General features: G+C 50.0%; 1 protein-coding gene across 6 annotated transcripts in view; it reads right to left on the bottom strand.

The window, feature by feature from the left end:
• LOC116949328 (neuronal cell adhesion molecule-like) overlaps positions 1–11,389 on the bottom strand; it is a 113,952-nt gene extending 102,563 nt beyond the window's left edge. For all 6 annotated transcript variants that reach the window (XM_076072086.1, XM_076072088.1, XM_076072089.1 and 3 more), the window contains exon 1: positions 11,251–11,389. The gene's annotated coding sequence lies outside the window, so the exon portion shown is untranslated. The remainder of the gene's footprint in view (positions 1–11,250) is intronic.
• Positions 11,390–16,597: the final 5,208 nt, after the last annotated feature.

Raw genomic sequence — 16,597 nt, forward strand, 5'->3', positions numbered from 1 at the left:
GGACCTTGCGGGCGCTGCAGGATTTCAGTCCTTCACGGTGTAGTGTGTTACCAATTGTTTTCTTGGTGACTATGGTCCCAGCTGCCTTGAGATTATTGACAAGATCCTCCCGTGTAGTTCTGGGCTGATTCCTCACCGTTCTCATGATCATTGCAACACCACGAGGTGAGATCTTGCATGGAGCCCCAGGCAGAGGGAGATTGACAGTTCTTTTGTGTTTCTTCCATTTGCGAATAATCGCACCAACTGTTGTCACCTTCTCACCAAGCTGCTTGGCAATGGTCTTGTAGCCCATTCCAGCCTTGTGTAGGTCTACTATCTTATCCCTGACATCCTTGGAGAGCTCTTTGGTCTTGGCCATGGTGGAGAGTTTGGAATCTGATTGATTGTTTGCTTCTGTGGACAGGTGTCTTTTATACAGGTAACAAGCTGAAATTAGGAGCACTTCCTTTAAGAGTGTGCTCCTAATCTCAGCTCGTTACCTGTATAAAAGACACCTGGGAGCCATCAATCTTTCTGATTGAGAGGGGGTCAAATACTTATTTCCCTAATTAAAATGCAAATCAATTTATAACATTTTTGACATGCGTTTTTCTGGATTTTTTTGTTGTTATTCTGTCTCTCACTGTTCAAATAAACCTACCATTAAAATTATAGACTGATAATTTATTTGTCAGTGGGCAAACGTACAAAATCATCAGGGGATCAAATACTTTTTTCCCTCACTGTAGATAGAAAAACAATTTTAAAAACCACGACGTTTCGATCATATTTCTTCCTGCCTCAGCAGTCCGCCTGCTGTATTTTTTCACCTGAAGACGACTGTTTGTGTTGCGATCGAAACGTCGTGATTTTTTTTTTTTTCTCTATCTACGTGACTTTACCGAAAGACCCAGAGAGTATGAATTCCTGCAGCCACGAAAGCTTTAAGTCAAGATGCTTTTTTAATAGTTTAGTATTCTCAGCAGACCGTGGGTGGCATTGAAAGGTGACCGCTTCGACAATGCCACATGGCAGCTCGGGCTCGTTTTGCCGCGTGCAATTTGCGGGCATCGTGGTGCAATGGAAAAAAATTAAAACGACGACGCGCAGAGATGTTTGAGGTCAGCTTCACGCGAGAGATGATGCTCAACGCGGGTAAAGGTGCAGCCCCGCAATGACTCGATCACGCCACGGACTGACACAAGGACCTGGACGAGACGGAGCTCGTGAACGACGTGTTGGTTTTTGGACGAGGATGGAGCCCCCACAATTTACCCCACCGCACGCACGCCTGCCGATTGACCAACTACGATGAACACATTTTATACCTCTGGGTCGGAGGGGGGTGGACAGAGGCGGGGATGGGAATTTAAGAATCCTGTATATTGCTTCGACTTCCGCGGCGGAGGATCGATTTGAACCCGCGACCTCTGGATTGGCGGTCCAGTGTGCCAACCATTAACCCAAGCGGCAGCATCCCTCCATACGGTATAACATTGGTTGTTTCAAACAATGTTCATACATTAAAGCAATGGAGGGTCCATGTACATGCACAATCCCATATAAGGCCACCAGACCTGCAGTCGCGTATTGATTGCACAGTGGCTGAAAACAGTTTTAAATCAATTGCGCGCATATTCCTTATACACTCAGCAACTCCCTGCGGGAAATCAAATTACTGAGATACTTGGACACAGAGTCATCAAATCCTCATAGAGGATTGACCGCTGCGCTCTCCACCTGCAACATTCAGATACCGACGAATTCTATAAAGGCCATAGAGTGATATTTTACGTAACGTTGCTCATCTGGGGCTGGGCTTGGAGCCGGGATTCTTGGTGTAAGGCACTACCACTAGAATACCCCCTGTACAAGGTACACCTCTCCATACTAAACCCATATTGTTGGACCATTTATTCCTACAACCTCGTGAACGTATATGTAAGCACAATTCACGCAGGTTCATTTTCACACCACCGCATACACCACGGCTAACATTAACCACTGATCATGATCAATAATCATCATCATGACTGACCACAATTATCCATTCAAGTGATTATTTTGCTTGGCTACTGAATTCCAAAAGCTATTTGAGGGCATTAACTATGTGGAACCATATTCTGCGTGCCGGCTTTCACCTGCAGTTTTGATGCTTGTGCCGATATCATTTGTCAATGCAAGCCAAGCATGCGTGACTACTGCTGATGTGTTGACAAGGAAGGCCACTGCTTGAACGTGTACCAGAATTCCAGTCATTGATCCCAGCAAGCACTCAAGGCGCACAAAGCCACGATTTATCCTGGCACCGCTTTTTGAGAGAGACCACAGACAGCCCCGAGTCCACGCCACTTCAAAGTGCCATTCACGGTCAACATGAGAAGGAGGGAATCATTGACGTACACGCGCCATTTCATTCGTCAGAATGCAGTCGCACAGAATTGCCGAAAACGTCAACTCAAGTACTGCGATGGTTTTATTGCTCCTCGCTCCACGTGAAACTTGCCATTTATGTTCTTTAATTTGTGAAAACACGAGATATGCAATTAGCTGGAGAGAAATTGTACAAAGGACTATACGAAGCTTCCACTAACCATGAAGTATTAATTATTAACAAGCTTGATGTTTCAGCTCAGTGCATAATGACATTAATGTGCCTCATCAAGAATACTTTTGAAGAGTCAAATATCAATATTTGATGGGAATATATATATATAAAGGCCACACCTTACACTACCAAAATTACCAACAAATTAGTGAAATGTTGTGCGATGATGCAGTGGGTTAGCCTACTGCCCGACCAATCTAAAAACCTGGATGTAATTTCCAGGCCGCGGAGGATAACCGAGCGTAGGAATAAACCATTTTGACCCACGCACAGTGACCAGCGCGGTGCAGTATAGTCAAGTAACCCCAACGACTAACACGGCACGGGTAGGCCTCATAATTTCTATATTTTTAAAAAAAAAAATTTTTACAAGAACCCAACCGTACAGTCCTTCATGAGGTAGGCCTGAAAACCAAACGTGCAGCGATACCAAGGTATCAAGTTTTAGGGTATGAGACCCATAGCGTATTTATAAGGAGGGGAGGAAGGAAGAGGGAAGAGAGGGATGGGAGGGGGAGATAATGTAATCTAACAAAATCGAAAGATAACTGAACGTTAATGTGATTCCCGGCTGAACCAACTCGTTTTCCCATGTGTGCTATTATTTGTATTATTATCACTACTGTACATGTACCACCCCTTTGCATATACAGCATTTTGCGTTTTTACATGGAGTAAATTCCAAAACCCACATGACTAGAAATAACAAGAATATATTTATAAGTGCTACCAGTATGTCTAGGCAAACATATCCAGCACCCAGAAAGACAGCCAACGGGCACCCATAAAGAAACACAGAAAAACAGCTGAGTCCTGTTCTACCCTATCAGGTTACCAAAACCGCTCGAGGCTCTAAGATCCAACCAACTTGACACATTTCACTTCCAACATCATTACCCACAGCCAATCCGCTGCTGTATGAGGCCTGCCCAAGTAATCGCCGTGCCTCACGGTTCTGTGATTTAACAATCTATATCGGACCTGCACACGAGTCTAGTTTATTGCATAGCTCCAGTGGCTTTCTAATATCGGAAGGAAGAGCATTCCAGACGACCGCAAAAGCGCATCTGAAGTGTCCTGCCAGAGCCAAATTCCTTTTCGTAACAGTTTGACTTACGTCTCTGGATGTTTCCTAATCCACGTTTTCATATTTTTGTCCATTCACAGCCACGTAACTGAGTCTACCCTTTGCGTTGCGTTTGTTCGCATCGCAACGGCTACGTCCTTCATTTTCCATCATTTTACATCGTTTGCTGGAAGTTCTCCGGAATGCATGGCAGCAAGCAGGCATTTTGATGACATTTAACTCTCCGCTGGCACTTTAAACAGCCCCATTCAGGGCGGCGAGCAGGAGAAGCCCCTCGCAATTCCGCGGCGCACAAAACGCGCGCGCATCCTCCCGCCCCGCTGCGTCAAGGGACTTTTTCAATGGTCCCATTCTTTCGCGGGCCAAAAAAAAATAAAAAATCGGGGACCAGCGACACAAGCGTACGGAATGCACAGCGGGAACATTCGGGTCTCTGTCTCGGCGCACGGTAATAATTCAACGCGAGCTCGTCGCCCCTCCGCGGCGGGGGCATGCTAAAGCCCGGCGCGTTAGCAGCGACCTTTTGACTGCAAGGGAGATTTCAGTGGCGAGGCTGACGACGACGCCGCCCCCCCCTACCCCCCGCCCCCGGGGGGCTATCATTGCAGAGCCACCCATGCCGCCTACTTAGGCAATGATGTTGCGTGTTAACGTGCGCGCGTGTTCTGGAAAGAAACAAAAAATCACTCCAACTGGTTTAGCTGTCGTATTGCTTCCCCGCGCTGCATTTACGACACGGGGAGTGGGGAAGCCTCGCCGCTACGTCTCATCGGCTCGTACCCGCGTGTTGCTCGGCACGGCATTCCGGCGTATCGTGCTGGGGGAGCTTCGTAAGATTACTCTGTAAGAACCACGTGCCCGAGAGCCTCTTCAGGAACTGAATCGTGCCGAACAAGGCGCGGTGGTCCAACCCGCCAACACGTGGGAGGGGTGTGCAGCAGCACAACCGCGTGGAAAAACCCACGCAGTGAAGGCGATACACAGCCACACGAAGAAAAAAAAACGCGATGGCACTTGTAAATTATTATTTTTCTTTTCGGGCGATAGCGCGAACGCAGTCCCCCACTACCGCGAATTATACAGCCGAGTGTCTCGCATTTGGGGAGGTCGCAGGGGTCAACCCTCCCGAAGGGCAACGGCAGAGCCTCGCCCCTGAGCGGACCACCGACAGCACGTGACCTCCCCTTGTCAGGACGACTACACTCCTCTCACTTGTCCATTATTCGTAAACAAAACAAACAAACAAAAGGACGCCGCGCAGGTGTGGAAATATTCCAAGGCGAGCGATATTCGATGACATTTTGGTCCGTAACGCGAGTTATGTTCGGCCGCTGCAACGGCGGCGGCGGCGGCGTCCACACAATAGACAGCAGCCCCGTGCCCTGGCACTGGTCCCACACCACCGTGCAAGCTCTTCGGCTCAGGAGGAGCCGAAGCCGATTCATCCGGGTGTGTCCCCTTCAGACGGGTCCACACGGCGTCGAGTGCGCGCCGTTGCCACAGAGGCCACGAACGTAGGCGTAAATTGCCATCCCCTCCAAGCCAGAGGGCTGCGGCTACGCTCGCCCGAAATCTGATGCGCCACGGTGTGAGCGGCGCCGGGGGTCCCTCGCCGGCTACGGTTAAATAATCCCCCGTTAATATTAAAATAGGGTAGAGTGCGACGTGGCGCGTCCGACCGCCACGCGTCCGCCCTCAAACCGTTGATCGCCCGCACCCGGTACAGCATTTGTGCAATGGTGGTTGGTGCAAGTGTCATTTCGCTACGGATGTTCACGATATTTTCACTCGCGGTGATGTGTTATTAATCTCGCGTGCATTCTCTCACTCCTTAAGTGCGGGGAAGCATTACCCCGCGCTGGCCCAGTAAACCTTCTCGTGTATACGGTTGCTGTGACTGTCATTGTCCATTGATGTTCATTTACCCGCCCATACCCTGGTCACTCGCAAGCAGGATTTGTGACGCTCGCTGCATTTATAACGGGCATAGCGACGAGCGAAGGCGCTGTCTGTGAATTTGGATAAATTAGATATATGAGGTGAGGTTGAGGACTGAAGGGCTCAGTGATCCTGGAGGCTGCTATTAAACTTGCTGTGAATCCCACCTCTAGGGTAAACATATTGAGGATTTTCCATTTTGAAAAAATAAAGAGGTGAGTGGGTAATCGTTGTGTGCCTTTAATATCCTGTTCCCAATGTATTTGTTTTACCGTCACAGAATGCTGCCAATGCATGTTATAGATTTTATAAGAATGCAATACAAAATATTTACATCCGTTTTCCAATTCACTGATAGGTGAAGCCCTCCGTATGCTGTGTTAGTCCAAGGCGTGTTGTTTGACCATACCTCACCGTGCTAGTCAGTCCAGGTTAGTGAAGGGGTAGGGAATCCAAGACTAGTTCATATATCACTCTCCATGAATGTTAACCTGTGGCCGGATATCGAACTTTGCTCATCCGTTTCACAGCACAGTGCACGAACCAAAGCACGACTGCTCCTCCCACATTATCGACTAAAGAGTGACAACGTTCAACAGACTGGTCAACAGAGACATATCTTAACTCCTGTCTTGAGCAGGCCCGTCAGATGAAGCGCGGACATTTTACTTTACATGAAGTGAAAAAATATTTCCGCATACCTTGCGGCTGGGGATGCTGACACACACTGGTGATCCATCACTTTGGAGGCAAGGGCTGGTACCGTCCGTAGATTTATGAGAATCGTAAATACCCCGCCGGGCTACGAGGTGGCTAGATGGCAGGACAGCAAGTGGATCCGTGAACCTGTGTTTGTGAACAAAGTCTCATTGTTCTCCCACGTATATATATAGTTTTTCTCCTTCCAGGTACAGTACTCTAATTTACTCCCACTCACAAAACACTCAGACATATATATTCTTAGCTCTTTCGGTAAAGTCACGTTGAAGGGAAACAATAAAATAATAAAATATGTAGAAAACAATAAAATTCTCACGACGTTTCGACCATAACACAAACGGTCGACCGTTTGTGTTATGGTCGAAACGTCGTGAGAATTTAATTGTTTTATATATATTTTACTATTTTATTGTTTCCCTTCAACGTGACTTTACCGACAGAGCTAAGAATATGAATTACTGCAGTCACGAAAGCTTTCAATCAAAACTCAGACATATAATTGATCAAACATCCCGAGGCAGGACACTCTTGTGAGTAAATGTTGAATCTCACCCGAAGATTTTGAGGCTGTCCTGAATAAATCAAATGGCTTTATTATTATTATTGCATCCACAGGTAATATGGGAGCACAGTTTAGGTTGTTTGCCATTGTGCTGTGCGTGGCTCCCCAGTTGGTTTTCGGGTTGTACCGTGCACGTGTTGTTGAGGCCTTACGCTCAAATCCATTTCCTGCAGAGGCTCCCGGCATAGCGGAGCGGGACGTCGAACATCGCGCCAAACAGCACGCGGTGGCACAACTCGCAAAGCACGTCGGGGAGAATCCTGCGGTAGCTTTACATTTCGCGGGTCACACACGACCAGGTTGCGCTGTGAACAGGCAGCCAGCCACGTGGCCCAGAGAAGAGTGGTTTTGCCCATGGGCTCTGGGTTCACAAGTTCAACCGCAACCTTATTCCCCTGGATAATGCACAGCGGGGACACGAACAAATGTGGTGCCAATTGGTCAATTACGTGAACGTCAAAACAGGCCCCCTGTTTTATTCGCCGGCCAAAGGCCGAAATGTGCCCGCATCGTGGTCAGATATGGAGGATTACCTGTAATTGTTAAATCACCACGATCGTACTTTGCTCATTTCTTGCTGGGGCCACACGCTCGAATACAGAACAAGATGAAGGTGCAGAGCCCTGCAATCGCTTGCTCACGCCACTGGTGGAGGAAGGGCCTTTACTAGATTGCGCTCTGGACAGGCCCTCTCGAAATTATTGAACTACTCTTCTACCGTGGCCAGACATCATTATATTTAGTGATATGCTTTCCTTTCCTATACTTTACACTCCGGTCGTTGTTTTTTTTGGGATTGTTGTAACTTTCTGACCTGCCCCTACTGGAAATCTGTACAAAAAAAGAGCTTCATAGGTCATCGGATTTCTTCAGGATAAATACAGATTCTGGAATAAGTGAGAGCGGCAAGGTTGCCAGCAAATATAATCCAAAGTTGTAGTACAGCAGATAGTGGCTAACATGCTCGTTGAGTTGTACCTGGGGTAAAACAGCCGATGGGAGTGAATTCAATAGGAACCCCCCCCCCCCCCCAAACACAGTCGATGCCATATTATAATGGAGTATTTTTATTTGTATTTACACTGACCTAATGTTTGGCTGACTTTCAATATCTCATCTTTGTGTACCCATTACACAGTCAGGACATTTCAGAGGTGACTAATGCGCACCGACTTGAAGGGTGATGAACGTGTATTGAAAACAATGTATTGCATTGTTCCGTAATGGAAAATATGTGAGCCTATGCTTCTATTCATCTCCTGCTTTCAACATTTTATAACAGATGCATTCTATATCCGTTGAATATAAAGTACACATACATACACAATGCATATATAGCCTCAAGATTTATGTATGTATGTATGTTGAACTTCTTTCCACTGTACGTGACCAACCGTGCTCATCGGAGGTACGGGGGAAGGACACTAAACTAAACACAAAAATCAGTTATGAAGAATTGAGTTTTCGATCTAGATGATTTAAAAGCGCATAGCTCCAGTGGTTTCCTAATATCGGACGGACGAGCGTTCCAGACGGCCGCAGAAGTGCATTTGAGATCGCGCGATGCAGTGCCCGTCTTTGTTCGATGGCTGAGCCAAACCCGCTGCTGCTGTGAGGATGTTGCGGAGTTCGCGTGACGATGGTTTATGCTCCTATGTATACTGTATATACTGTATATACATTCTAAAATCCAAATATATTTTTTGTAAAAGAGACATTTTAGAGCTCTGTGTCAATCCACTGTAGGATGAAAGCCTCTGCACACTGCAGAGGTCATAGAGGTTGCTGGATCATACTTTTCCTTGCCGGTCATTGCGGCTTGGTGAAGCGGGGGTGAGGGAGGGAGGGGGGATCAGGATGGGTTCGGATATCACACGCCACTGATGTTAGCCGCAGCTGGGAATTAAACTCAGGTTTTGCCGAGTTTATAGTGCAATGCGCTCATCACTGCGCCACCGCTCAACAGCCTACGTGCGTGCGGCTATTTAACATTGCCACTCCCGACTGGTGCAACACTCGTACACCTTAGCTTATCGTGAATATGATAATAGTAAGCTAGATTAATGGCTTATTTCGTTTCGATTTAAAGCTTTCGTGACTGCAAGGATTCATCTTCTTTGGTTCTTTCGGTAAAGTCACGTAGAATGAGAATAAAATAATAAATTAATAAAATTAAATAACACAATAAAATTATCATTGCATTGTTCCGACAGGTCTGTTCCTTTCACCTGAAGAAGGCCACTTGTGTTGTGGCCGAAACGTCGTGAGAATTTTATTGTGTTATTTTATTTTCTAAATTTATTATTTTATTCTCATTCTACGTGGCTTATTTCGTGTTTTGTGTAGTCTGCCTTTAATCGAGCATCAACATTGACGAGCTATTCCAGTAGAGCACAGGCTGAATTCAAATCACGTGCAGCCGATCACATAAAACACCTTCATTAGTTATCTCGGCATATAATTTCGAGCGAAAACGCGAATTATCATCGTGAATTACTTTAATAGGTAAACGTGTCATGTAACTCTATGCATCCACTCTTACAATTAACGCACAACGGAGGATCGGTTCGAGCAGTGATTAGCACGCTGCCCTTTGAACCCGGCGACTCGAGTGTTCAGGGCCTCGCTCGCCTTCACCAACTCTCACTGACCAGGCGTGGTGAAGTATGGTCAAACAATCTCCACTGCCGACATGGTGACCTTCATCCAGCAGTGGATTGGCAAAGAGCTCAAATCTATTGCGGTGCAGCGAATGTGAATAATCAGAGAATGCGAAACAGCTACCAGCCGTGTTTATGAGTCGTCAAATTCAGGTGACGTCTGGCCAGAATGGAAGAGTAGGCCAAATGACCCACTTACAGGTGCTCTCTATACCTCCCGCGAGTGAAGATTCTTCCACCGGCAGTGGCGTGAGTAGGAAATTGCAGTGCTGAACCTTTAACAGTTCACGTATCGCAGTTTTTATATGGAGTTCACAGTGCCGCGATATGTCAACTCCATAGAAAAACATCACCGTTAAAAAAAAATCACTGTCCCTTGTCTGTGACTTGAAGCAAGCTCACGCAAAGCTGAAAACACACCATTGCCCGTCTATCGTCACCGTCACCACTGCGCGCGTAACAATCACGACAGTTCCGCAGGTAACCTGTGCTGTATCATCCCACAGCAAGCGAGAACGAGGCAAATCTTGAGCTACTGCAGGGAGAACGCAGCTGCCATTGATGATGCGTTAAATTATCCCGAGTTATTTCAATCATCCTGAACCCGCACCTGCAATACAATCCGTTGACATCTAAATACACTCACGTATCAACGTGTTTATTGATCACGTGCATCCACCTATCAGTCCATTCTTTGCGCCTTATCCATTCGTTAGTTTGAGCATATTGACGTGAAAATGCACAACTGCGTTACACACCACGTACATTTGGTATAGCACATATACACACGCGTACAGCAACGGAATCGCGGTGCATACACTCCGACATCAGTGAGATCTGCATCGGCCCGGTGCCGTATCGCACCGCTGCACCGACCCGCATTGACCAGCGCGGTGAAGTATGGCCAAACCAACCCGCACGATGCACTGCACGGACACAGTATTTGGATCGTCTTCAGCCAGCAGTGGATTGACGCGCAGCTGTCTGTACAGTGCATTACTGAACACGACGAACTGCACTTTAAATGTGCGTTGTCATTCGACCATGCGCATCTATTTATCTCAATAATAACATACCGTACCTTTACAAACCTGCAGAATATAACAAAAAAATATAAGCCATCCAAATATCTGCACACGCCATTCGGTATTCACACGCAATCTCGCATTTGGATCCTACACTGCCATGCACAGATTTGTGAAAATCACTCCATGGACGTAATCTGATTATTCATTCATCTCCACCACCCTTTCGTTCGCTCACACACACAGACAATCGCCCGCTCGCTCACCCACCCACCACCCGGGTTCGTTCAAAACACGCATTGCTCATTTTAATCCGCACATGCAGCGGTACGCAATCCCTTCGCTCATTCGTGATATCATTCGCCACCCCATGGCGTTTCGCCGCACGCATTCATTCGCGCGTTCGCGAGCGAGCGAGCGAGCGAGCGACGGCTTCACTGCCACCATCGCCACGGCGCTGGGGACGCTCCGCGCGCTTCGTGCTCAACGCTCCCGACGTCGGCGGGCTCGGACGTTCACGGCCGTCAGCGCAACGCTCGCGTTCACCGTGCGTCTGCGCGCGTGAGAGCGAGCTAGGAGAGATAGGTTAGAGATAGGTTAGAGATAGGTTAGAGATAGGTTAGAGACGAGTGTGCACGAGCGCGTGGATGGAGAAGAATCCGGGTTACCTTGATGCTGGGGGCCAGGGAATGATTCGCAGGGAGGTGGAGCGGATTTGACGCGCGCGCGCACGCGCGAGCTTCAGTGCCGAGTCCGCATCCTCGAGTCCGCACGCGTCTCGCGCTCTCGGCGGTGACGTCAGCGCACACCAGGGGAGGGGGTGGGGGGCGCATCGCGAGCACGCGCACACACACGCACGCACCACTCACACACACACACCACTCACACCGCACACACCACTCACACACAAACCACTCACACCACACACACACCACTCACACACACACACCACTCACACACACCACTCACACCACACACATCACACACACACCACTCACACACCACTCACACACACACACCACTCACACACCACACACACCACTCACACACACACCACTCACACACACACCACTCACACACCACACACACACACCACTCACACACCACACACACCACATGCACACACCACACACACTCACTCACACACCACACACACACCACACACACACACCACTCACACACACACCACTAATACACACACCACTCACACACACACACCACTCACACACACCACTCACACACACACCACTCACACACCACACACATCACACACACACCACTCACACACCACACACACCACTCACACACCACACACACCAGTCACACACACACACCACTCACACCGCACACACCACTCACACACACACACACCACTCACATCACACACACACCACACACATCACACACACACACCACTCACACACACCACTCACACACCACACACACACACACCACACACACACCACACACACACCACTCACACACACACCACATGCACACACCACACACTCACTCACACACACACCACATGCACACACCACACACTCACTCACACACACACCATACACACACCACACACCACTCACACACACACCACACTCACACCACACACACTCACTCACACACACCACACACACACCACACACACACCACTCACACACACCACATGCACACACCACAACAACCGCCATTCACCACTAAGTGGCGGTGACGTCACCACGACGCTTGTGTCAGGCTATGTGCACCCTGAGGCCACGTGAAGTGTCGAACGCCCGCTGGCAGGAGGTCACGGGGCAGACCCAGGTGCCACGGGTCGACTGACTGAGATGACTGGCTGATGCACCACCTGTGCCCCCCACTGTGCCAACCTGCTGTGCTTTAGCCACCCGACGCTCCACTCGTTGTTCTGAGCGTCGCTCCTCCACCCTCCGTTGTTGTTGGAGGGCGACTACCTCCAACTGCCCAGTAGCGTCCTTCACGAGCCTCCTCCACAGAGGCCGATCTTGACACCGCTGGTACCAGTCATCGGCAAGTCCACTCAGCTCCACGTCCTCCTGTACCACATCACTCCATCTCTTCTCTAGCCCGTGCCGCGCCCGTCTAGCCCCCTCAATCCGGCCGAACAAAAGCTGTTTCGGCATGCGGTGGCTGGGCATGCGGGCTACATGACCCAGCCATCGCAGCCTTCCCCGCCGGAGGAGCTCACCGATGGGACCTTGCCCAGATCTTTCAAGGATTTGTGAGCTCCTCACACAATCCAGTCTGGTTAAACCCAGGATGGATCGTAGGCAGGCCAGCCTAAATGTTTCTAACCGGCGAAGATGTTCCATTAGGGGGGTCCACGTTTCGCAAGCGTAGAGAAGGGAGGGAATGACCGTGGCCGAGAAGACCTGAAGCTTAGTGCGGAGCGACAGACCAGGTAGCTTCCACACAGCGTTACGCAACCGATGAAAAGATATTGCCGCTCGACTGATTCGGAGTGAGACCTCTGCTGTTAAACTGGAGCCAGTAATAAGCACACTGCCCAGGTATGGGAAACTCTCCACTCTCTCTACAACTGCCCCATCACCGATTGGGAGTTGTGGGGGTGGAGTGTCCGATAGTACAAACTACCCAGGCAGGTGCTTAGTTTTGGTGGGGCTGATGGTAAGGCCCCACCTCTTAGTGGCACGCTCCAGTCTCAGCAGCAGCGTCTCTAACTCCTCCTCTGAATGAGCAGCTATTACCAAATCATCAGCATACATAACGTGGTTGAGCAATAGGGAGCCATCCCTTGACCGCACCAGGGCGTCGATCAGCCTCCCATTATATCTGTACCATATGGAGATTCCCCCGGTACAGCTATTGAAGGCTTCACGAACTACGTGGTCAAAATATATGTTAAATAATGTGGGAGCCAGAGGACATCCCTGTCGCACCCCAAGGTTAACAGGGAATGGCTCTGACTCCCGGCCACGTAGTTTTACCCGGGCCCGCTCACCATCATGAAGGTCCTTAATGATCGTGAGCAGAGGGTCAGGTACTCCAAAAGCACGAAGAACAACCCAGAGCCCAGGCCTACTGATGGTATCATAGGCCTTGACCAGGTCAATAAAGCAGAGATGTAGGTCTTGTTGGAATTCCCTACACCTCTGCTGTAGCAGACGGACAGAAAATATGGCATCTGTGCAGGACCGCCCTTTCCTGAAACCGCATTGGGGCTCCGCAAGCCTCTCCTCAGCGTGCCTGGCAAGGCGATGTTGAATAATCCTTGCCAGGACCTTTCCCGGCACACTGAGGAGTGAGATGCCCCTGTAGTTGTTACAGTCTGTGCGGTCCCGCTTCTTAAAAAGGGGGACCACCAGGGCATCCTTCCAATCCTGCGGAACCCATCCAGTGGTCGAGACTGTTGTTATGATGTCATATAGGGCAGTCTGTGCACAAACGCCGCCCTCCCTCAGCATTTCGCTTGGGAGATCATCTCTGCCCGCTGCCTTTCCTGGTCTCAGACTCTGGATCGCCTTCAGTACTTCCTCAGCAGATGGCACCTCAGCCAGCCACTCACAGGGGGTGACTTCTTCCAATATTTGAGGCACCGCAGCCTCAGCAGGGTCATCCTCACTTTGTGCCAAGATGTTTTCCTTGCTGAGGGATTTTCCCTCCCCCAGGACCTCACAGAAATGCTCAGCAAATCTGCAAACCTGTTCCTGGGGGTCGGAGATTGGGTCACCGTTTTTTCCCCTAATGATGGTAATAGGTGTGGCGCTGTAGATTACTTTTTTGATGGAGTTAAATAGAGATTTGTGATCACGGGCCACTGAGGCAGACTCCATCTCCTCAGCAACCCGCGACCACCACTCATCCTTGCAGCGCCTCACGACTCTCCGAACCTCCGAGCGAAGGCTGCAGTAAGCCTCCTCATTCTCTGACGTGGGATTCTGTAGCCGATGACAGTGGGCCTGTCGCTTTTTCTCAACCATCTTGAGCACCTCCTCTGTCAGCCAGGGTCTCTAGGGAGGTCTGGACCGCGTACCCAAAGCAGCCATTGCAGCTGCCTGAGTCACAGTCCTAAACCTCGCCCATTTACCCTCGACATCAGGAGGAGTCGGGGACGATGCCAATCCCAGCCGCAAGCGATGATGAAATTCTCGCTTGCAACTTTCATCAGCTGAGACCAGGCCACTTTAGGTTGGAATGGGGTCCTGGGTGTACACCCACCACCGGAGTGGAAGAATGGCAGGCGCATCTTACAGATGACTAGTTGATGGTCAGAGGGCAGATCAGCTCCACGGTAGGTCCTGGTGTCAAGGACATGGGCTCGCATCCGCTGGTCCGTCACTATGTAGTCCAGCAGATGTTCTTGCTTGGACCCGGCATGCATTCATGATGTTGTGTGGATGCGCCGATGCCGGAACAGCGTGTTGGTAATTACAAGCCCATGGGCTGCACAAAAATCTAGCAGCCTCCTACCGTTGTTATTGAACTGATCTGGCCCATGCCCTCCAATCACTCCAGACCAGGTGCCAGTATCATGACCAACTCGGGCATTGAAGTCACCCAACATGATGACTCTATCCCGAGGGGCCACTTTAGCCAGCACCTGTAACAGGAGGTCATAGAAGGCATCTGACTCATCGGCTTTGCCTGCATCCCTCCACGGATGTTCATCTTCGGTGGGGGCATAAGTAACCACGACCACCATTCCTCGCCTCCGGTTGATGGGAAGGTGAGCTCAAAGTAGCCTGGGACTTACAGCTTCCCACACCTCACCGCCACGCTCCCACGCCCCCTTCATTCTTTTGTTCAAAAGAAGAGCCTCACCCTGTTGTTTGGCAGTCTGCTGCCTCGAGTAGAGGACTGTCCACCCCTCATGGTGGCAGGAACCAGAGCCGGTCCACCGGACCTCCTGAATGCCACACAGATCCAGGCGGTACCGGTCCAGCTCCCGGCAGAGGAGTGGCAGCCTCCCCTCCGCAGTGAGCGTTCGAACATTCCACGTGGCCACCCGTAGTGGCTTTCCGTTGTTTCTGGAGGAGCCCCGAGGGTAGATATTCAATCTCCTGGCTCCGCCAATTGGGGTTTGGCCAGGAGACGTCATAGACGCCTGGCCCCCCGGGGCCTCCGGCACAAGCTTATTAGTTACATTTTTCAGTTTAACTCGTGGTTTAGTGGTAATTAATTGAAGGTGGAGGGGTCACCAGCCCCTCGCACCCGTCCAGAGCCCCCGTTTAGCCCCTGTGGTGGACACATATGCCATGAGGGGAGGAGCCAATCAAAATTGGACCTCCCCCACGACAGAGTTGCCCGTCCGGCACCGCGAGGAGGTAGGGGGTTGTTTTGCCAGACTGCACACACCACACACACTCACTCACACACACACACCACACACACTCACTCACACACACACACCACTCACACACACACGCACCACTCACACACACCACTCACTCACACACCACACACACACACACCACTCACACACCACACACACACGCGCGCGTGCGTGGAAGCTCGAAGTGGGTAGCGGTGGTGTAGCGGGTAGCGCTACGCTGCGCTACGAACCGGGCAACCCGGGTTCGATTCCCGCTCACGGCCAACACCGGTGACTATTATCTGAAACGGTTCCTTGGCCTCCCCTAGGTCGACTCAGCCCCAAATGAGTACCTGCTACGACGCGTAAAAACATCGCCACTGGGGAGACAAAGGCGGCTGGGCGTGGTGCTGGCCACCCACCCCCTCGTGTGCCGTTCTGGACTTTATTGGTGCTCGCTAACAGCACTTGCCTCTACAGTCTGTTAAGGCTATACGGGGGATCTTTGTCTTTTGTAAGCTCGAACTGATCGTCTGATGCAATGCGCGGACATTCAACCATACGCATACGTATAAACAGAGCAACACATTCGTCAATAACGTCTGCCTTAAAATAACATATAACCACGCATGTGCCATTAAGAAGGGTCATTGCCGGAAACGTCGCCTATTACATGGTGTTTTTTATTGTGCAGGCAATGTTATTAACGAATGCGTTGGGTTTAT

The sequence above is a fragment of the Petromyzon marinus genome, chromosome 36, assembly GCF_048934315.1.
Source record: "Petromyzon marinus isolate PM22_M1 ecotype Great Lakes invasive population chromosome 36, UKy_Petmar_22M1.pri1.0, whole genome shotgun sequence".
Classification (NCBI taxonomy): Eukaryota; Metazoa; Chordata; class Hyperoartia; order Petromyzontiformes; family Petromyzontidae; genus Petromyzon; species Petromyzon marinus.